The sequence below is a fragment of the Lathyrus oleraceus genome, chromosome 1 (genome assembly GCF_024323335.1).
Source record: "Lathyrus oleraceus cultivar Zhongwan6 chromosome 1, CAAS_Psat_ZW6_1.0, whole genome shotgun sequence".
NCBI lineage: Eukaryota > Viridiplantae > Streptophyta > Magnoliopsida > Fabales > Fabaceae > Lathyrus > Lathyrus oleraceus.
In genome coordinates this window covers 308,500,027-308,524,308 of record NC_066579.1, presented here as the reverse complement: position 1 = coordinate 308,524,308, position 24,282 = coordinate 308,500,027, and positions in this window count along the sequence as shown.

Below are 24,282 nucleotides of genomic sequence, written 5' to 3'. Positions count from 1 at the left end.
GACTAGTAAAATTACTCGAAGCGGAAGGATCTTCTCTCCAGAAATCTCACCTCCTGTCCTTGAAACTCGAGGAAAGGAACCAGTCAATCCTTCTCAGTCAGAGACACCGGTCGAAGTTACTCCCGAAGATGTTGCCAAACAAGAAATGGAAGAAGTGCTGAAAATCATTCGCAAGAGTGATTTTGATGTTGTAGAACAGTTGGGGCATACCCCGTCTAAGATCTCAATGTTATCCTTGCTGTTATCTTCTGAATCTCATGCCAATGCATTGGTAAAATTCTTGAAGACTGCTCACGTGCCTCAGGAAACATCTGTCGATCAGTTCGAAAATTATGTTGCTCACTTGGCTGTTGACAATGGCCTAGGCTTTTCCGATGCTGATCTGACACCAGCAGGAAAGAATCACAATAAAGCCCTGCATATCTCCATTGAGTGTAGGGGAATCACTTTGTCTCATGTGTTGATCGATAATGGCTCTTCCTTGAATGTGCTGCCGACAACTGTGCTGGATAAGCTGGATTGTAAAAGCATTGAACTAAAACCTAGTGACATTGTGGTACGTGCTTACGATGGTGCGAAGAGTGTTGTCCATGGAGAAGTAGTCCTTCCTATCAATATAGGACCTCAAGTCTTCAACACTACCTTCCATGTAATGAACATTCGTCCTGCCTATTCCTGCTTACTGGGACGCCCTTGGATTCATGGGGCAGGCGCTGTAGCCTCGTCTCTCCATCAAAAGTTGAGGTATCCCACAAAGGGCAAAATTGTCACCGTGTGTGGAGAAGAAGAGTACATTGTCAGTAGTGTACATACCTTCAGATACGTCGAGATGGATGGTGAATTCATTGAGACTCCTTGTCAGTCATTTGAAGTAGTTCCTCCGACCAATCCTGTCCTTAAGCCAACTTCCTGTGTACCCAAGGTTATTCGTGCTCCTCCTGCTATGATTTCTCTGAAGGACGCTCAAGCCGTGGTTGAAGATGGTGGTCGTACTGGCTGGGGTCAATTGATCGACGTACCGTACAAGTTTGACAAATTTGGCCTGGGGTTCAGCTCTGACAAGAGTCAAATTAATGCTGTAGAAGATGCTGACAGCGATTGCGACCTGGATAGCTGGATTTTCCCAACAATTGGTGACGGACTCAATAATTGGAAGGCTGAAGACACTATCCCGATTTCCTTTAGTCAGGAGTAATTGTTATTGTCTATTTTAGTGTTGCAAATTTTTGTTTTTTTTTACAATTGAACTTCTCCAAGCGTTGTGTCTATGCCCGGGGCACAATAGCTAATTTGTTAAGGGTTTTGTCATCTTCATAAGCATATTCATATTCAATAAATCAATGGACTTTTTGCATTCAAATATTGCGCTCTTTATCTTTTCTGTCATCTTCCAAACGAGCTATGTTTTCTTACACACACTCACGTAACGAATTGCAGATCCATACCCACTCTGGATCCTGTTGACAATAGTTCTACTACTGTTCATTATGACTTTGAAAATCCGATCTACCAAGCCGAGGATGGAAGTGAGGAAGATTGTGAAGTACCTGGAGAACTTGCCAGACTGTTACTGCAGGAAGAAAGGACTATACAGCCACACGAGGAGTCAGTTGAGACTGTAAATCTGGGCACTGAAGTAAACAAGAAAGAAGTCAAAATAGGAGCAGGCTTGGAAAACAGTGTTAAGAGAAGGTTGATTCAGATGTTGCATGACTATGTAGAGATTTTTGCTTGGTCTTATGAAGACATGCCAGGACTGGATACCGATATAGTAGTGCATCGACTGCCAACGAGGGAAGAATGTCGTCCTGTTAAGCAAAAGGTTCGTCGCATGCGTCCTGAAATGTCTGAGAAAATCAAAGCCGAGGTGATGAAACAATTTGATGCAGGTTTTCTGGCTGTTACTTCTTATCCTCAATGGGTTGCTAATGTGGTACCAGTGCCAAAGAAGGATGGTAAGGTGCGAATGTGTGTAGATTACCGAGACCTGAATAAAGCGAGTCCCAAGGATGACTTTCCACTCCCGCACATTGATGTTCTGGTAGATAACACCGCTCAACACAAGGTGTTCTCATTCATGGATGGATTCTCAGGTTACAACCAGATTAAGATGGCGCCTGAGGACATGGAGAAAACTACGTTTGTGACGCAATGGGGCACGTTCTGTTATAAAGTAATGCCATTTGGTTTAAAGAATGCAGGGGCAACGTACCAGCGTGCTATGGTGGTTTTGTTCCATGATATGATCCATCATGAAATAGAAGTATATGTGGATGACATGATAGCCAGATCTCATACTGAGGAGGAACATCTCGATCATTTGTACAAATTGTTTGAGAGGTTGAAGAAATACAAGCTAAGATTGAACCCGAACAAATGCGCCTTTGGAGTAAGATCCGGTAAACTCCTGGGATTTATTGTCAGTGGTAAAGGGATTGAGGTTGACCCGGCTAAGGTGAAGGCTATTCAAGAAATGCCAGTTCCCCGTACGGATAAAGAAGTCAGAGGTTTCTTGGGACGGTTGAACTACATTGCCCGATTTATCTCCCATTTGACCGCTACTTGCAAACCCATCTTCAAATTACTGAGGAAAAATCAAGAGATGATATGGAATGATGAATGCCAAGAAGCTTTTGACAAAATCAAGAAATATCTCCAAGAACCTCCAATTCTGGTACCGCCCGTTGAAGGAAGACCTCTAATCATGTATTTGACCGTGTTAGAAAATTCAATGGGGTGTGTATTGGGGCAACATGACGAGTCTGGTCGAAAAGAGCATGCCATATACTACCTTAGCAAAAAGTTTACCGACTGTGAAACAAGATACTCACTGCTCGAGAAAACCTGCTGTGCTTTGGCCTGGGCTGCTCGCCGACTAAGACAATACATGTTGAATCATACCACTTTATTGATTTCTAAGAGGGATCCTATCAAATACATATTTGAGAAACCCGCTCTCTCCGGAAGAATAGCAAGATGGCAGATGATCTTAACAGAGTACGATATCCAGTATACTACCCAGAAAGCAATCAAAGGAAGTGTGCTAGCCGATCATTTGGCTCATCAAGCAATGGATGATTACCAATCTATGAACTTTGAGTTCCCAGATGAGGATGTCATGCTTGTTACTGATTATGAAGAACCTGGACCGGAGGAAGGACCCGAACTAGGATCCCGATGGACTATGGTTTTCGATGGGTCTTCTAATGCATTGGGCAATGGTGTTGGTGTAGTAATCATTTCTCCCGAGGGTTACCATACGCCTTTCACTGCTAGACTATGTTTTCATTGTACCAATAATATGGCTGAGTATGAAGCATGTATTTTGGGACTCAAGGCTGCTATAGACCGGCGGGTCAAGTTTTTGAGTGTGTACGGAGACTCAGCATTAGTAATCAGTCAGATCAAAGGAGAATGGGACACTAAGCATCCGAATCTCATCCCTTACCGAGAACGGGTGATGACATTAATCCCATACTTTGAAGAGATAACATTCGAACATATCCCACGAGAAGAGAATCAGTTGGCAGACGCATTAGCTACCATGTCATCTATGTTCAGAGTCAGATGGGACAATGAAGCTCCCAGGATCACCATTGAGCGACTAGATGAACCGGCATACTGTTATGAACTTAACACCGAGGGAGTACGGGAAAAACCTTGGTTCCACGAAGTAAAAAGATATTTAGAAACTCAGGAGTACCCTGAGGGGGCATCTATCAATGATAGAAAATTCCTGAGGAAGTTCTCTGCTAAATTCTTTTTGAGTAATGGAGTATTATACAAACGTAATCATGACTCAACTTTGCTTCGCTGTGTGGATAAAAAGGAAGCAGAAGAGATTATGGAAGATATGCACGACGGTATTTTCGGGACTCATTCTAGTGGACATACGATGGCCAAGAAGATTCTGAGATCAGGGTATTATTGGTCTACCATGGAAGCTGATTGCCATCATCACTCCAGAACCTGTCACAAGTGCCAGATATATGCGGATAAAGTACATGCACCTCCTGCTCCATTGAACGTGTTGACCGCACCTTGGCCCTTTGCAATGTGGGGCATTGATATGATTGGGGAGATTAAACCTACTGCTTCTAATGGACATCGCTTCATCCTTGTCGCTATTGATTACTTTACAAAGTGGGTAGAGTCCGCCTCATTTGCTTCTGTCACCAAGAATGTGGTGGCACGATTCATCAGGAATAATCTCATTTGTCGGTATGGCATCCCTGAAAGAATTATCACTGACAATGGTACTAATTTGAACAATAAGATGATTACTGAACTCTGCACGCAGTTCAAAATAAAACACCATAACTCTTCTCCGTACCGGCCAAAGATGAACGGTGCCGTAGAGGCTGCTAATAAGAATATCAAGAAGATCATACAAAAGATGACGGTGACGTACAAAGACTGGCATGAGATGTTACCGTTTGCTCTTCACGGTTATCGCACTTCAGTACGCACTTCGACAGGAGCAACTCCTTTCTCTTTAGTCTACGGAATGGAAGCCGTTTTACCAGTGGAAGTCCAGATTCCCTCTCTAAGAATCATGAAAGAGGCGGGCTTAGATGAAGATGAATGGATTCAGACTCGACTCGATCAGATAAACTTGATTGATGAGAAGAGACTTGCGGCTGTTTGTCATGGACAGATATATCAGAAGCGCATGACCCAGGCATTTACCAAAAGAGTCAAGAGACAGGTGTATCAAATTGGCGACTTGGTGGTAAAGCGCATCACTCTACCACAAGGTGATCCCAGAGGCAAATGGATTCCCACGTACGAAGGGCCGTTTGTAGTTAAGAAGGTATTCTCTGGTGGAGCCATGATACTAGCCACAATGGACGGCGAAGACTTCCCACATCCCGTGAACGCAGACATAGTCAAAAAATACTACGCATAAAAGAGACCTGCTAGGTCGACGTACCTAGGCAAAAGTAAGGGCATCCCGGCGAACCAAAAGGTTCGGGCAAAAATTAGGGATAAACATAAAAAATGTGCACCCGGCAAGTCGAAAACCTGAAAAGGCGGCTTGGGCAAAAAGGGGTATCCTGGTGGATTGAAAACCTGAAAAGGTGGTCCAGGCAAAAATTAGGGATTAAAGCGTATGACTATGTCCCGTTCTCAGACAGCTTCATCCAAGTTCAAAGGACTGAACAAGCTAATCACTTCTATCCGACAGCAGAAGATGAGAGGCTTGAAGACATAATGGCAGTAGTGGAATTAAAGTCAATAGGACGTTTTCGGCATAGCTTTCTCTTTGTTTTCTTAACAATTTCCTCTTACTAGGATTTTTGTCTCCTTGTACAGAAATTGCCTGTTTATAGGCCCTCTTTTGAAATCAATATAATTTTAGTTTCAAAAAAAATGCTCTTGTTTTACTTTCTCTGTTTTGTTTGCATAAACGTCCATTGATTTAATTCGAATTAATATATGCATTTGGATATGATCGATGTTTACCAAAAATGCGTGCATAAAATAGAAATAGCGATTACTACTAGGCTTCAGGATCGAGGAGAAGGTCTAACCATGCTTTCCAATGAATCCGTTGCTAATTCTATTCCCTAGCAAAGCCAGTTATTCCCCAAAAGCAATTGGCATTACTAGACAAATTGGTCATCTCTTCCACCCTTAGCCGGGCTTCTGTTAAATATTTCTACCCTCAGACAGAATCAAGTATCCCCAGCTAAGAAAGGATCACCGATACCAGTATCTCCAACCAGAAGATTGAGATTTGTTTTCCCCAGTAGAGTCCTCTGGAAGAACTTTTCAGATGCATAATTCATTCATTACATCATTTCACAGCATACGCATGCATACATCGTTTGCAGTTATTTTCGAAAGCATAAAGCACCTCATGCATCATGACATGGCATGAAGCTGACTTTATTTTTCAGGTTAATTATCTTCCTGATACAGTCAAAATAGAGAGTCATTCAGACGGACATCTTCATCGATTACGTTCAGATTCAAATACATCTTTCAGATACACTCCATGACAACATTCATCCTGACGTCCTCCTAGCGACGGCATCTATAAGCCCATCCCAGACATTTATTGCAAATACAACGTATACAAATACTATCAGATATAGCCTAGCGTACGGTTCATTCTGATTCAGCTCAACATATGACTCTTTCAACTCAGATGCGATCTAACGTACGATCCATTCCGACCTTCAACAACTCCAATACGGTCCAGCATACGACCCATTTGGACCTTCAAGGCCTCGGATGCTACCTAGCGTACGGTACATTCTGAAGTGTAGTCTGGCGTATGACTACCCCTTTATTATCAGATGCAGCCTAACGGACGGCTCGTTCTGCTACTCAGAGACGGTCTAGCTTACGACCCGCTTGGATGTTCATCCCCTCAAATGCTACCTAGCGTACGGTACATTCTGAAGTGTAGTCTGGCGTATGACTACCCCCTTCATCACCAGGTACAGCCTAACGGACGACTCAGTCTACAACTCAGATACGATCTAGCATACGATCCATTCTGATCCTTCACCCCCAGTAACGATACAGCCTAACGGACGGCTCGTTCCGCAACTCAGATACGATCTAGCGTACGATCCATTCTGATCCTTTATCCCCAACAGTGTATGACTCATTCGGATTCTTATCTCATCCTGATTCGGCACAGCATACGACTCCTCCAACAAGTCCGATACGGTCTAGCATACGACCCATTTGGATGTTCTTTCCTCAGATACTACCTAGCATACGGTACATTCCGAGGTGTAGTCTAGCGTACGACTACTTTTCGTCAGATGCAGCCTAACGGACGGCCCATTCTAAATCCCCAGGGAAGTCGACGGCCTAATGAATGACCCACTATACGGTCTAGCGTATGACCCAGTGACACCCATGACTTCAGATATCTTCTAACGTACGACGTACTCTGAAGCTCTCATCATCAAACTTCCTAGATGGCATCTTTAAGCCCATCTCCATCAAGACTAATTGACAAGCGCAAATTTTCGGGGCATTCTAGTGTTCAATAATCTTCCACCTCCAGACCACGAATGGTGCACATACCATTCTACTCTCTCGGTTCAAGAATATTGAACAGGGGCAGCTGTCATACCCCAAAATTTGCCCATTAATATTTCAAGACATTTTTCAGGGCACTCCGACTCATTTTTATGACACTGATCTCAAAGGAACAAAGGCCCAGCTCACGAATGGCCCAATCCAGAAAATGGCCCAAACTGGCCTGTTCGCTACGCGTTCGCTACACGCTCGCCTAGCGAACGTTCGTTACACGTTCGCTACACGCTCGCCTAGCGAAGCTGACAGACAACAGAAAATTTTGGGCTTCATTCTGAGCCCATTAGGTCATGAAAAAGAGCATTATAAATACCAGCACTTCAGTAATGAAAAGGGGAGAACGAAAAAGGACGAAAGGAGAACCCTAGCAAGCAAACCCTCGCGCTCACAGACGGAAAACCCTGGAGGCTAACCCTGAGAATTCCGAGAAACCCTGAAGGAAAAGCCGGCGGCAGCAAGGTCACTTCCGCTCAATTCGATCCGGTCGGCCAATTCAAGGTTACAATTGCTATTACTACCTTATGTTCTTAATTTGCATATGGCATTATGATTAAATTTATGAAAATATCTTAAGTTTGTCATGTGAATTGTAGTGTGCACTTGAATACCTTAAATGATTAACCATATAATTGCTGTAATGAAAGCCATAAGGCATAAAATTGGTTGAAATTGTACTGATATCAAAACCAGAATCCGCAGTCGCTCGCTAGCACGTCGCTAAGCGAGCATGAAGCGAGTATTCGCTAAGCCTTCGCTAGGCGAGGCAGGCGCGAACCTGACAGTAGCCGACTTTTCTATTCTGATTTTTCACTCATGTTTTATCATAGCCAGGCATTGTTTATCTGATCATATTACTGTTGTGATTTCTTTTGCGGTGTAATCCTCGATTGCACCCTGATTTGGTATTCTAACCCGTTTGCTGAATGTTGCAAAGGTTCACACACCCCAGGAAAAGATTGTTGTTTAGGTCTTCCACTTTATTTGTGGGATACCCTTGTGAAGAGCTGCCCTAAATTGCTTAATTAATTTTAATGTATTAATTTTAATGTATTATTTTAATGTATTGATTTTAATGTGGAGATTCACCCTAATTACCTAATTAACTTTAAAACATGGCCTCTAAATATGTGATCTTGGACCTCTCTTTTGCCCTACGGTATTACGGTATAACGGTCATGTCCCGCGAATGTAGGGATACACTTAGCAACGGCCCTTCGGTTAAATCATCATAAAATAAATCATGGTCCCTCGGATGTTGCCTTTGAAAATACGATTTTGTCCCTCGATGACCCTTCGGTGTAGCCTACGGTTAAATGATGATCGTCCCTTCGAATGCTAAGGTATCCTTACAACTGTTGCCTTCAATGACCTATCGATGACCCTACGATGACCCTTTTACATCCAAAGGATAAAACTACTTACTTCTCAATAGTAAGGACAGTTTTACCCTCATAAGGATAGGAAACGTTCATAACGACCTTAGGAAGGTATAACTCTCAATTGCTGGATCATAACCTAAAACATTTCCCACCCCTCACACTTTGCAAAATCCTAGAAAATCACCACTTGGTATACATTCATACTAGAATCATTACCAAGTTACATTTTTCTAAACCGTTTTCAAAATCAAACGAGATAAATACTTTGTATACATTCATACGAGAATCATTACAAAGTTAAACTCTCTTTTCGAAACATTTTTAAACAATTCACGAACACTTTTCAGACAAAAATATAAGTGATCCAGCAATTAAGAGCCCATTGTCGCATCCTGCGAAAAATCAACCGGCGAGCTAAAAACAAAACACAACACAGAGCCGCCACTGCGCGTTATTTATCCCAAGAAAGGGAAAGGAAACGCTCAGAGAAACCTGGAAAGGAAATGGTCTTGCGACCAGAGAGAAAGGGTAAGGGAGTCGGTTACGCGAGGGGAAGGTATTAGCACCCCTCACGTCCGTCGTACTCGACGGGATCCACGTTCTAAGAAAAGAAAAGGTTGCTAGACATCACACACACACAGGGAACGCAGGTGGGGTTAAGAGGAACGAGCTCGATAAGGTATCGCACCTTATGCCTACATATCTTGTCTGGAACAAGAATCAGAGCCAATGTAGTTCGGCTTACACACGCCAAACAACACAAAACATACAAACAAGCGAGGGTGGCAAACATGGAGCCCGACAACCACTGGATGGAATTACGTCGGCATCCGAACCAAAACACACTCAAAAGGGCAAACGTGGAGCCCGACAGCCAATCACTGGGCTTACGTCAGCATCCGAACCAAAACACACAGTCAGATAACAAGTAAACACACGCAAAAAAGAAAAAGGTTGCCCGGAGTGGTCTCGCACGACCACCTGCCTACATACCTCGTCTGGAACAAGGATCAGGGCGATGTAGTTCCCCTGAAAGGGACTGAATTGCTAGCCAGAAACCGGGGAAAAGACACACTACTAGGGAGCTGGACTCGAGCCTAGTGTTGTCATGCATCGTTTACCCTAAGTTCAGTTTTCTATCCTACTTGCATAAGCAAACTACTCCTATCCAGGAAAGAAGCAAGCACACAAGCATACAGCATAATTCAAGCATACATCAAATGAGAACAAGCATCTCAAACAGATATCCACACAGCACGCACTATAACCAAACAAGTGGCTCACACAATAGGTTTGACTGCCGAAGCGAGTCGTCTGTACGGGCTGTGTTTGCTCTTAACCTTGCCATTACGAGGCTAAGGTGAAGCAGATGAGAGGTGAAGTGAGGATCAGACCTCACAGCTCTTATCCCTAACCAGGGAGAGCTTCTGACAAATGAGCATGGGTCCAGAATGGGGGAACCCTTCTATACTCAGAGACTCTGACACAACGTGCACTGCACGGATCTTGGGCTTGTAATCTCAATGCTACAACCATGTAATGGGAGCAAGGAGAAGACTCAACTGAATAGTGGGGGATAGATTGCTTATCCCTAACTTCCACCAATTGCCTTGATTAAGGACTTTACCTGCTTAGGCACAATATTAAATAATCACAATCATCGCCTCTTAAGGAGGACTTCAGACATTTATTTGCCCGGCCCGGTAACAGCCGGGTCTCCAGACTACATGAAGTTAGGAAGTTATACCTCAATGCAAGTTGCTTAAGCAAAGCAAAGCAAAAGTTCACAAGGAACTGAGCAACTAAAAGTACCTGGAAACAGTCAAACACAGTTAGTATTCAGACAGACAAAACTAAACAGCAAGTATCAACCAATTAATCTATACAGATCAATGCACAACAAAGAAAGCTCAAAGCTTAATCCCAAACTTCACAACCTGCAAAACAATGTTATGTTAGTGTACAAACATCAAACAACATCAATTGCATTTAACTTGATTCATTCTCCATGTGCATTATGCTTTTGATCCTGAAAAATCAAGCAAATATTAGCAACAAGACCACTAGGCTAAGCCTAGGGTCCAAAGGCAAGAAAAAATCCTAAACAACAAGGTATCTCTAACCAAACTCAAGCTAAAGTCAAACAAGAGTCAACACAATTAGTCCCATGTCCATATCATTCATTATACTCATTTCATGCACAAAACCATTCAAACTAGTTCAAATGAAGCACCAAACATGCAAACAGAACTATTGCATTCAAATCCACATCAAAACAAATCTAAAAATTCTCAAATAATTTACACCTAAACAGGACCTAATCCAGGTATGGCACACCAAATTTCAGCTTAATTGGGCAAAGGTAACTATGTCAATGAAAATCAACAAAAACAGACACAACTATATGCTCCAAATCACAACATCAACACATGCTTCCCCTTCAAAAATTCATAACTCAATGAAAACAGTAAAGAAATGAGTGAGACCAAAACAGGGATGTCACATCATGTGTCTATAACTATCATACAAAATTTCATGATCATTCAATACCATATGAGCATTTCACATCAAAATTACAAACATGTACCACATGGACTTGCATATTTGACCAACAGAAATGACAAATCACAATCAATTTGAAAATGCAATGTAAAATTCCACAAAAATTCATACAACATCTCAACATGTTAATCAACCATCATGAAAAATTTCACATTAATCCAACATGTATAGGCCACTCAAATAAATCCAGCAAATTGACACAATGAGGTGTGACACAAATTGTCACACCTAAGTTCCAAAATTCATAACTCAATGATCAGGTATCAAAAACTCATGAAATTTACATGGAAATAAACATCAGCCAGTCAACAATCATCACAAAAATTGTCAAGCATTTCTTTTACATTATGAGCATTTCATGAACCAAATGGTAAAATGTATCAAATGTGAACACATGTGAAATAAGCCTAAGTCAAACAATATTTTTGCCATGCACAACTTTGACCAATAGGTCAAACAAATTCTACACTCAACAACAAAGTCAACACAAAAATTTCCATATTTTTCTGAATTTTCTTCAATTTTCTATGAATTTTTTAAGGTGTTTATAATTTTTTATGAATTAATTAAATTAATTGAAATTTGACAATGGCAGTATGGTAAATAATTAAGGCGGGAGCGGGAAACACCGAGTTCAAAAATTTAAACAGATTTTCGGATCAAACTCAAGTTCATCATCACTTTCACTCAACAATTTACCAGAACACTCAAGAACACGTGAAATCCAAATCATCACCAAAACGAGCAAACGAATACTCGTTGGAACCGTCTCACCAAGCACAATCCAAATATCAACTCGATTTAACCTAAATATTCCTCTATTTCCTAAATCGAATCAATTAGGGTTTTGGTTCATATCTTAAAGCCCAGATTTCTTCCTCTACACTAATCCATTCCTAAAACTAAAAGCATCACCATAATCTACATGAAGCGCACTACACAAAGCATATATCGATCGAAGAAATCATGACATTCGAAATCTTGTGTACCTGGAATGGCAGTGAGGATTTCGATGATCTTTGCGCCAATTTCTTCCAAACAGTTGAAGTAGAGTGATGAGGAAAGTGAATAGAAAAGTTAAATTCAATTATAGTAGCTTCTAGCACACGACTTCACCAATTCACCATGGATGCTTCATCAAGGACAGTCGCGTTTGGAAGCTCCATTGAGGATGAAATGCCAAAACAGATGTGGAAGATGATGAGGCAAGATGAATGCAAAAAGAATTTCGCAAATTGAGCAAAAATTGATGAAGTTCTTTGGATTTGAAGTTTTGGTGTTCTTGAAGAAATCGAGAGAATGAAGAGTTTTCAGATCTGTTTTGGGGAATTGTGATTTTCTGTTATGCTTAGAATGAGATTAGGAATATATATGATACACTAATCCAAGCTTAATCATGTAATTAGCCAAATTGCATTTGTTAGTGAAAGTGTAATTTTCAAGTGAGGGCAAAATGGGAATTTCACTTGCCAGCTCATTGCCACCTGTTTGACAGCTCACACAACTTCCAAATGCCATGTGTGAGCTGTTGAAACTTGTCTCACTCTCATTGGTTGTGTAATTCTCAATTTCACTATGTATTTGCATTTTGTCCAATTTTACACTTTCATTTTTCAAGCCAAATCCCAAACCATGAAGCCTAGCCATGAAGTGATGATTCCAACAAATTTTAAATACCATTCATGAGGTGTTGCAAAAATCCCCACTCAAAAATTCCAATTATTTTGAAAGTTGGACAATTTTGCCCTTGGTCCATTTTAACTGTCCAGTTGAAAATTGACTTTTTGCATTGACCACTTTTGGAAAAATCCAATTATGCACCATGAAAGTACATGTCAAATGGAGTTTGTGCATATAAAGAACTTGCAATTTGGCCAAACCATGTGGAAATTATGGTCTCCTGATTATGGGTCATTTCTGAAATTCACTGAGCCATAATTTTCCAACCATACATGGGATTTTCAAGTTCTTGGACTTTTTGGAAAGGTGAGAACAAGATCTACAACTTTCATGTTGAACAATTTTTCATTTGAAGCTTCCTTGGACACGTGGCTTTGAGGTCAAAAACTTTCCATTTTTGGAAACTTCCATTACAAGTCACTTTCTATTTTTGGCAGTTTTTGTCCTGACTTGATTTTCTCCATTCTTAAGCTTTGAGATGTCATGTAACACTTGTTTCAACATGAATGAAGTGCATCTAACTCATTTCCACCTCCAAATCCATCAGATCATGTACAGTTGACCACAGTTGACTTTTTCAACTGACAGATGAATCTGGCAATGCATAGATCAATCTGAGCCCCAATCTCCAACTGAAATGGCTCAAGGGTGATACCCCAGCCTCCATAAGCACAATATAATCATAGAATGAACCCCATAACCATCATAAACCCCATCTCCTGATTATGCCCTGATTGGCCCAATGCAACTGATTAGGGTGGACCAGTGGTCAAAACCCTAATCTCAAGGAATCTTCCTCCACACTTGATTCTTCTGATGATAACCAACCATGATGATGATGATGTATCATTTCAAACAAGATGAAGATCAATACCCTTTGAGAATCACAAAACTCTAATTCACAGCCCAATCCTCAGATGGCCAATGATCAATCAATAAACCCCTAGGCTTGCCTTTGACTTCCTCATCTTCTGATCAAGACTTGAGAGGATAGCTTGCACAATGTAACCACATGATATGCAATATGCAATGCCTAATGACCTAAAAATGCATGCACAATGTTAAGCTTAGTCCCAAGAGAGGAGAGGGCAAATTTTGAGGTGTTACAGCTGCCCCTATTCAATCCACTATGAACCTGTCGATACGAATAGCCTCGGCTTTCGGATGATCAGGGTGAGGAGTGATTGAATACCCAGAACAGACGAACAATTTGCACTCTGATGGGATATAATTAACAACGCCTGTCAGCATTGGCGAAGAAACGAACTCCGAAAGCAAAAATCCGTCTGGTACGGAGAAAGTCGGCCTGAGTACCGAAACAGAAATGTCAACCTAAATACCAAAATAAATGGTAACACAGGGATAACCATGGTCTGATCACCACACATCCACTGGGGATTATTATTCTCTCTTCTTTTTTCATTTTTCTTGGCCTGAACACCACTTCGGTCTGGATATCGGAAAATTGGCCTGAATGCCATAAGTACATCGACCTGATCGTCGGAAACTTCTTCGATCTGAATACCAGAAACTTGGCCTGAACGCCACTTCGGTCTGAATACCGCCTCGGTCTGAACACCGGAAAATTGGCCTGAATGCCATAAGTACATCGACCTGATCGTCGGAAACTTCTTCGGTCTGAATACCGGAAAATTGGCCTGAACGCCACTTCGGTTTGAATACCGCCTCGGTCTGAACATCGGAAAATTGGCCTGAATGCCATAAGTACATCGACCTGATCGTCGGAAACTTCTTCGGTCTGAATACCGGAAACTTGGCCTGAACACCACTTCGGTCTGAATACCGCCTCGGTCTGAACACCGGAAAATTGGCCTGAATGCCATAAGTACATCGACCTGATCGTCGGAAACTTCTTCGGTCTGAATACCGGAAACTTGGCCTGAACGCCACTTCGGTCTGAATACCGGAAACTTGGCCTGAACGCCACTTCGGTCTGAATACCGCCTCGGTCTGAACACCGGAAAATTGGCCTGAATGCCATAAGTACATCGACCTGATCGTCGGAAACTTCTTCGGTCTGAATACCGGAAAATTGGCCTGAATGCCACATCGGTCTGAATACCGCCTCGGTCTGAACACCGGAAAATTGGCCTGAATGCCACATCGGTCTGAATACCGGAAAAATTCTTTGGATTATCGCTCCCATCTTCGCTTGACAGAAACTTTGATGCAACATCACCTCTCAAACGGTAACCACAGCTTGAGACTAGCTTATGCCTGTAATATGGTGCATGATTGATTTTTTCTGCGTAATGCTCCATAAACATGGAAATGCTACGCGATCATTTATTTTTCTACGCCATATGCCATGCTATTTTTTACATGATGAATGCATAAAAAGAAATATCCCCCTCAAGGGACTCTTCTGGGGAATACGAGACACTCCACTGAGGATATCGTCATCGCTCGGACTTCCACCATGCTGGGGAATCACTGCTGCTGGGAAAAGGCAACCCTTGCTGGGGAAGAACCTCCTTTGCACCCAATCCACTCGAGAAACCGCTGGGGATAAACACCACCAACGCTCTGTGGGGATACTCCAATCTTGACTTACTGGGGATATCAATCCTGACTCCGCTCCAGAAAAACCCTCACAGATACCTGCTGACTTTACTGGGGAAGTGCTCACAAAGAACTCCGCTGGGGAACAGCAACCTCCAGGACTGACGACTGGGGAAGCATTCGATCTGAAACCCGCTGGGGATAACCATCCCGACCCTGCTAGGGAAACAAATGCCACTCCGTTGGGGACACCCATGCAATCCATAGGTAGAATCAACTCAGCTGGGGATGCAAGAATCCGTCTGCTGCGGAAACTCGTCCAATCCACTGGTAGGATGAACACTGCTGGAGATATATTTCATTGAAACCCGCTCCACTTGGGGAATAACAACCTTCAGACCTGGCTGCTGAGGAAACATCGTTGTAAACCTGCCGGAGATACCCATCCTAACTCGGCTGGGGAAGTCACAGACCTTAGATCTGCTGGGGAGTTAGCCCAATAACTCCGCTTGGGGACCTAGCTGGGAAATGAGAAAAGTTGGCACAGAACACCCGTCGACTCGTCGAACCACGGTATCCACCTCCAATTCTCGTATCAGCTTTCCACTTTTGAGAACTCCCAGACTCGTCTGGACCTTTTCTGCTCCATCATCTTGTATTCCAAATCGTTCCGCGCTCGACGAGAAACGTACTCCTGGGATTGTACATAAATTTCAATCTTCCGACTTTGAAGAGTCTTCTTGATTGATTCCAAAGGTCGTCGGACGTCCCTCGTCGTCTCTCCCTACCGTTCTCCAACTCGCTTATCCCTGATCGGACTCTGCGGGGAATTTTACAGACTTTCCAATCTTCCGATTTTGAAGAGTCTTCTTGATTATCATCAAGGATCATCGTACGTCTCAACGTCACTTCGCCATTTTTCATCCATTCGTTCCTGAGCGAACTCTCTGGGGATCTGTTACAAAGTTTCCACCTCACAACCTGCAAGTGAATGAAGAATATCCAACAATTCCTGCAAAACAGATCGTTAGATAAAACCGTGCCCCAGGCGTGTCAAGATTTCAACACTTGGGTCACTCAACCTTCCGAATAAGATTTCAAGCTTTCAATCTTATAAACATGCATTGGAAGGAACCTGTATGTCTTAAAATGCAAGATTCTTTATCAAAAATACTCTGGATGTTTTTGCAATCAAAGTGGTAATGAAAGACAAAAACAAAATTATTTGACTGAATTTGCATTTTATTGATTTGAAAAGTGTGGCTCAAATCGAGCAATACAAAGGAAGCAATTCCTGAAAAGAGGTAATTGCGCACAAAAGGAAAAATCTATCCTAATGGCAATGTGAAACCCGCAATCTCATCGAGTTCCAACTCGGTTACACCCCATATGTCCTCAGACTCTCCATGCCTTCTGCCTTCTGAACAAGACGTTTCTGGCTGATCCCTACCGGGTATTATCCATGATGCTTTAACCAAAGCGCAAACGATCATGCTAGATGCAGTTGTTCGTTTCAATCCCTCTTTTGCCTGGACCGCCCTTTCGGGTTTTCAGTCCACCGGGATACCCCTTTTTGCCCAAGTCGCCTTTTCAGGTTTTCGACTTGCCGGGTGTACAATTTTTCATTTATATCCCTAATTTTTGCCCAAACCTTTCTTTCTGTTTTTGGTTCGTCGGGATGCCCATTTTTGCCTGGACTATTTTGTTCTTCTCGTCCAGCGGGTCAATTTATACGAAGTATTTTTTAACTGCGTCCGCATTCACAGGGGATGGAAAATCTTCGCCATCCACGGTCGTTAACAACAAGGCTCCACTAGAGAAAACCTTCTTGACCACGAACGGACCTTCATAATTCGGTGTCCACTTGCCCCTTCGATCGTTTTGAGGAGGAAGGATCCTTTTCAGCACCATATCACCTACGTGATATACCCGAGGTCGTACCTTCTTGTCAAAAGCCCGTTTCATCCTCTGCTGGTATAACTGCCCATGACAAATGGCTGCTAGCCTCTTTTCCTCCATCAGGCTCAACTCTTCGTACCGGGTCCTTACCCATTCAGCCTCTTGCAATTTCACGTCCATCCGGACTCTCAAAGAGGGAATCTGAACCTCAACAGGTAACACAGCTTCCATCCCATATACCAATGAGAATGGAGTTGCCCCAGGCGATGTGCGCACCGACGTGCGATACCCATGCAACGCAAACGGCAACATTTCATGCCAGTCTTTGTAGGTTACCACCATTTTCTGCACAATCACACCGTCGGTGCATTCAGACGTTATCCAGGCAACAACAGCTCATTCACCTTAACCTCCCCATCAGACATCAGAATCCGTTCGGATTCAGGGTCAGGCCCCTCCTCCGGGATCGGCTACTCTCAATCTTTCGATCAGAGCACCTCGAGATGTCCTCATCAGGGAATTCAAACTTCATTGGTTGATAACCCACCATGGGTTGCGGAGCGATGTAATCAGACAATACACCCCTTGATTGCTTTCTGAGAGTATCACAAATCAGTCAACATTCCTTTACTTTCCTCGCAGCCCGTCCGGTCAATGCTGGATTCTCAAACCCATACTTGATCGGATCCATCTTGAAATCTACAAAGTGGTATGAATCAGCATATACTGTCTCAGTCGGCGAGCAGCCTATGCCAAAGTACATCAAATTTCCCGAGCAGCGAATGTATTGTTTCACAGTCGGTAAACTTTTTGCTAAGGTAAATTGCATGCTCTTTTCGACAAGACGCGTCATGCTGACCCAATACACCTCGTAGACCCCTCGAAGGCCGTCAAGTACAGAATTGACAATTGCTCCTTCCACAAGAGGTATCAGAATCAGAGGTTCCTGCAACTTATCCTTTTATTTTTCAATGCCCCTTGGCAATCATTATTTCACCTGACCGTTTGATTTTTTTTTCCAACATCTTGAATATAGGTTCGCACGTGGCCGTTAGATGAGATGTGAACCATGACAGCTAGTTCAATCTTTCGAAGAAACCACGAACCTCTTTTCTTTATCCTCGGTTCAGGCATATTTTTTTTCCAGCAGGATCAACCTCGATTCCTCTCTTATTTACAATAAACCCCCAGCAGCTTACCGGCCCGCACTCTGATAGTGCACTTATCTGAATTCAACCTCAGTCTGAATTATCTCCACCGGTCAAACGACTTGCCCCGGTCTGCCAGATGCCCCTTTCCTGTTTGGGACTTTGCTATCATGTCATCAACATAGCATTCAATTTCATGATGAATCCTATCATGAAACAAAGTCACCATGGCTCTCTGATAAGTAGCACTGGCGTTCTGCTTCTCCAGAGGACTGTCTTCTCTCCATGGTAGCTTGTGCACAACGACACCGGTATCCGACCCTGACATATCCTGACATGACCAGGTGAAGGTATCCACATGCTCTTTCAACAAGGCTACCATTCTGCTCTCGATTCGCCTCTGAAGCGGCCTCAACTTTCCCTTCCTTCCTGACCTCGGCGGTGCTTGGAATAACAACCTCAACCCGCTCCTCGTGCGGCTGAATCACCTTCTCCTCTGGTTTCAACAACCTGGCTAATTCCCCTGGCAGTTCACAATCTTCTTCGCCTTCTTCTTCGGCATGATAGATCGGTTTGTCGAAGTCATATGAGGTGTAACCAAATCGTTATCAACGAGATCCGGAGAATATTTTTGAATTCGGAACGATACGAATCAAAAAAGAAAAATGAAAATAAACATTGCCATTTTTATTTGTTTTTAAACTGCAAAAATAAATGAAAAACAGGGAACACCGCTTTTTGACTGAAAAACATCCATTTATTAATGATGCAGAAAAATGCAAATTTATGAACATGAGGTGGCCCTTACAATGAACCATTACGTGTCGGGCAACACATATGGCTTCCATGCATATAAACTGAAAACAAGAAATATTACTCTTCCGGATGAGTGACAGTGCTGATCTTTTTAAGCCTTCCAGTTCCCTGTCACGCACGATTTTATCCAGGACTCAAGTTCACAGTCACTGTCAGTCTCTTCCCCCACCGTATAGGCGTGATCTGAATCTTCAGCAATTGCATTCACCATCACCTGACCATGCGCCGACATGGGATTAGCATTAACATCTGACAATAGTGAAAATGGAGGGCCTTGGACTCCACCAGGTCTTGGACAGTATGCTTAAAGGCTCTACAACCCTCAATGTTATGCCCAGGCGCACCAGAATGAAATTCACACATGGCGTTCTCATTATAGTTAGGTGGCCTCTGATCTGATCTTACTGGAGCTAACATCCTTGGCTGAACCATCCCAAGATCCATCAACTTTTTTAAACAGAGCAGCATATGGCATGGGTGGCTTGTCAAAATGACGATCAACCCCTTTTCCTTTCACTTGGCTCCCAGCTCCCTGTATCTTCTGTGGGGTTGGCTGAGGTTGCTGTCGGATTAACTGATTACCAGCAGGGATGGTTACTGCAGCAGTGTGCTGGTAGTACCGACCCCTACCGCGTCCTCTCTGGGCATGCACAGACACAGCACTCGCGCCATCCTCCTTCTTAGGCTGACCATCACCAAATGATTTCTGCGGTCCAGACGACGAAACGTTTCCTTGCATGTTCCCCATCTTCAGCCAATCTTCAATCCTCCCCACCTTTTCGGCAATTACTTTCTGCCCCAAGGCGAACTCTCGCATGACATCAATCAGCTCTCCCATCTTCTCTTTCAGCTCGAGAACGTCAGCGTTGGACGGATTCATCATTCCTGTGTCAATCAAACAGGTTAGAAACTGACACCTGCAAAACAGAAAACAAGTTATTATGCATGAATGCAGTGTCTATCCACATGAGGAACACTTTGTCTCTCGATCCTGGCTTCATGGAGACATATAATAACCCGGCAGCAATATTTTGATTTGCAGCGTTTGATTTCATCGTACAGATCGGAGATAGGTGATCTAGCATGATACCCCCAACCATGTGTGTGCTTGTGCGAGTACATACGGTAAAGCAAATAAAGCGTGAAGATCAATCACTGAATGAAAAATAACCATCACATAGCCAATAGTGCACAAACAGTGCCATAGTCATACATCCAATCAGATAAAATCAAATACAATCCTCCAGAATAGGAAAGAAATACAGACAAGTGAATTCCGTCAACAAGCCTGACGGTAGTCCACAACAAATAACAAAGCTAGCCTGACGAAGGTCCCACGGAAGCCCCTGTATCATCAACCATCTTTGCGAACTCTGCGGCGAACCTGAGTTCGGTGTTCTCCTGCTGCAATCTCCCCACTTCCTTCTGATGAATCTTCATCTGCCTGAAGTAGTGATCTTTCTCAGCCATGTAGTGATCTTTCTCAGCCCTGATCTTTACTTTCTCCGCTTTCCACTCTGCAGCCAGAACTCGGGCCCTAGCATCCCTCTGATCTCGGACAAGGATCTGTCTCCTCTTCTCATCCTCAATGACCTGTGACGCTCTGGACAGCTTCTCCTTGGTGATGTCGTGCTCCCTATTGGATGATGCTAAAGCTTGGCTGATCTTCCCATAGTAGGCCGTATCCATCTCAAAGCGTTTGGCTTCCAAGGCGTGTCGCTTGTCTTGATCTTCCATCTTCACTTTGATCTCTTGATTAGCTGCCTGAAACCGAGCAACAGTCATCTCCAACTCCGCCTTCTCCATAAGTAACTGATCTCTGGCCCTCTTCATCTCGAGGAATTCTTCCATGCTGACAGAAGAACTTGGTCCCTCGATCCTAGGACACACAGAGTCACCTCCAGGAAACGGTAGATATGTGAGCTCAATCCTCTTCCGCAACCAATCTTCAAAAAGAGGAAAATACCGACAGTTGACCTTACCATAAGGAACCTTGCCCTTTTTCTGGATGTTGCGCCATGCCCCAGACACCTGCACCAGCTTGGCCTGATCGCCCTCAGCTGAGAAGTAAAAGGACTCCTGAATCTCCCGCTCAAGAGGAGGAACTTCCATGGCGAACCCCATCTGCCTCCTGAGAAGCGTCGGGTTGTAGTTGATGCAACCCTGAACTCCTATGAGAGGCACATTGGGGAATCTCCCACAGCTATATATGAAATCCTGTCCAGCCAAGCCATTATGAGTCCAAGCAATGTCATCAGCCCGCAGACCCATCAACCTGAAGGACCACTTGACACTGGGATCAATCTGAACAAAGGCACCTCGGGAAGGCAAATATCCTATAAACCATTTGAAGAGCAACTGAGAACAACACCTGACCAACCCCCCACGCAGCTTCTCATTCCGATTATGCACTGAGTAGTAGACATCTCCAATCAGTGTAGGAACAGGGTTTCTCTGCATGAACAGTCTGATAGCATTATGGTCCACAAAATTCTTCTGATTAGGAAATAAGATAATCCCATAAATGCTCACAGCAATCAATGCGCACACCGTCTTCCAGTTACCCATAGCAGCATGTTCCTTGGCATTAGCCTCCAAGAAACTCAAATGAAAACCGGGTAACTTTCCCTTCTCCTTCAAACCTTCCTTGACCATTTCCGGACTCAAATAAAGAGCACAGGAAATCCCAAGGACATCTGGCTCTCTCTCAATAGCACAGAAAGGAATCTGATCTCGGATCTGCATACCCAGAATGCTAGCATAGTCTTCCATCAGAGGTCCCAACAGATAATCCGGGAATACAAAACATCTCAGACCCGGGTCATAGAACTGGAGAAGAGTATGAATGGCACTTCTGTCGCTGTCAGTGAGTCTGAAAACCATCTTCAGGATACTACCGTATGCCTCTCTGAACATCCCCACATGGTCGGGTGTAATCAATGCTATCATCTCCTTCAGCACACCAATCTCTGGATTGAAGAAACTGTAGGCAACGTTGTCTTTCAGACCGGTCCTCATATCTGAACAGAAAGTCTCTCAACCAGGATCTCGATCAAAAGTGTCCCTGCATATGGGTAAACATGTGTTAGATGCAATTAATGCAAAATGCAATGATGCTGATGAATGAATGCAATGCGTTGCCATCCTCCAAGCCATCTGATCATCTGTTGCACTGAATATGGTCTCTGAACTGATCATAACCATCTGAGGAAGAATATAACCACAAATCCGACCCACGGGTTCCGAAATAAACGGAAGACGGATACATCATCATCATCATCATCAGTCTCTGAGCAGACACTCACCATTATCTGAATCGGCCCAGGGAATCCTGAAATAAACGGATCCCCACTGATAAATATCTCGGCCCGGGGAATCCTGAAATAAACGGATCCCCACTGATAAATGTCCACGGACAGCACTCCGGCGTCTCGGCAATAAATGGCCATAAATCTGACTCATAAATAAGACCCACGGAACAAAAGTCACCATCTGAGTCACCATCTGAACATGCATCTGAAAGAATCACCCTCCCCTCACAGGTAAATTCTAAACAGGTTATCCTAAGGCGGATAATAGTCTCGACAATCGGGCGGAGATACTCAATGGGTTTGCCCTTTCGGGTGTGCCATTGTAGCTCTCCTGAGATCGTCTAAACCAAAGATCCGGGAAATGATCGGTCACCAGAGTCAATAGTTCAGATGAAGTAACTCAACCAAAGTGAAATATTCCACAATGGAAAGCACTATCAAATGAACCTCGTCCGGCTTGTGGTATGTCACGTTACAACATCATGCTGATTTAGCAAATGAGGAACGTGAGACCCACACTAATCCTAGGTGTGTACTCGGGCCTGGGTTTTAGCCCCACTCAGAACACCCACCCCACACAGAGGAACCACCTGCATAGAGGACGGCAACAACATGATAGTATGATGCATGCAGACATTAATGCAAATATATACAATGGTTAGAATAATAAATGCAATAAATAACACAAAACAAGCAACCTAAACTAATCCTAAAACGCTAGGAAGGACTCGCTCGGGGACGATGGACCAGCATAGGTCTACATCATGTCCCCAGCAGAGTCGCCAGCTGTCGCATCCTGCGAAAAATCAACCGGCGAGCTAAAAACAAAACACAACACAGAGTCGCCACTGCGCGTTATTTATCCCAAGAAAGGGAAAGGAAATGCTCAGAGAAACCTGGAAAGGAAATGGTCTTGCGACCAGAGAGAAAGGGTAAGGGAGTCGGTTACGCGAGGGGAAGGTATTAGCACCCCTCACGTCCGTCGTACTCGACGGGATCCACGTTCTAAGAAAAGAAAAGGTTGCTAGACATCACACACACACAGGGAACGCAGGTGGGGTTAAGAGGAACGAGCTCGATAAGGTATCGCACCTTATGCCTACATATCTTGTCTGGAACAAGAATCAGAGCCAATGTAGTTCGGCTTACACACGCCAAACAACACAAAACATACAAACAAGCGAGGGTGGCAAACATGGAGCCCGACAACCACTGGATGGAATTACGTCGGCATCCGAACCAAAACACACTCAAAAGGGCAAACGTGGAGCCCGACAGCCAATCACTGGGCTTACGTCAGCATCCGAACCAAAACACACAGTCAGATAACAAGTAAACACACGCAAAAAAGAAAAAGGTTGCCCGGAGTGGTCTCGCACGACCACCTGCCTACATACCTCGTCTGGAACAAGGATCAGGGCGATGTAGTTCCCCTGAAAGGGACTGAATTGCTAGCCAGAAACCGGGGAAAAGACACACTACTAGGGAGCTGGACTCGAGCCTAGTGTTGTCATGCATCGTTTACCCTAAGTTCAGTTTTCTATCCTACTTGCATAAGCAAACTACTCCTATCCAGGAAAGAAGCAAGCACACAAGCATACAGCATAATTCAAGCATACATCAAATGAGAACAAGCATCTCAAACAGATATCCACACAGCACGCACTATAACCAAACAAGTGGCTCACACAATAGGTTTGACTGCCGAAGCGAGTCGTCTGTACGGGCTGTGTTTGCTCTTAACCTTGCCATTACGAGGCTAAGGTGAAGCAGATGAGAGGTGAAGTGAGGATCAGACCTCACAGCTCTTATCCCTAACCAGGGAGAGCTTCTGACAAATGAGCATGGGTCCAGAATGGGGGAACCCTTCTATACTCAGAGACTCTGACACAACGTGCACTG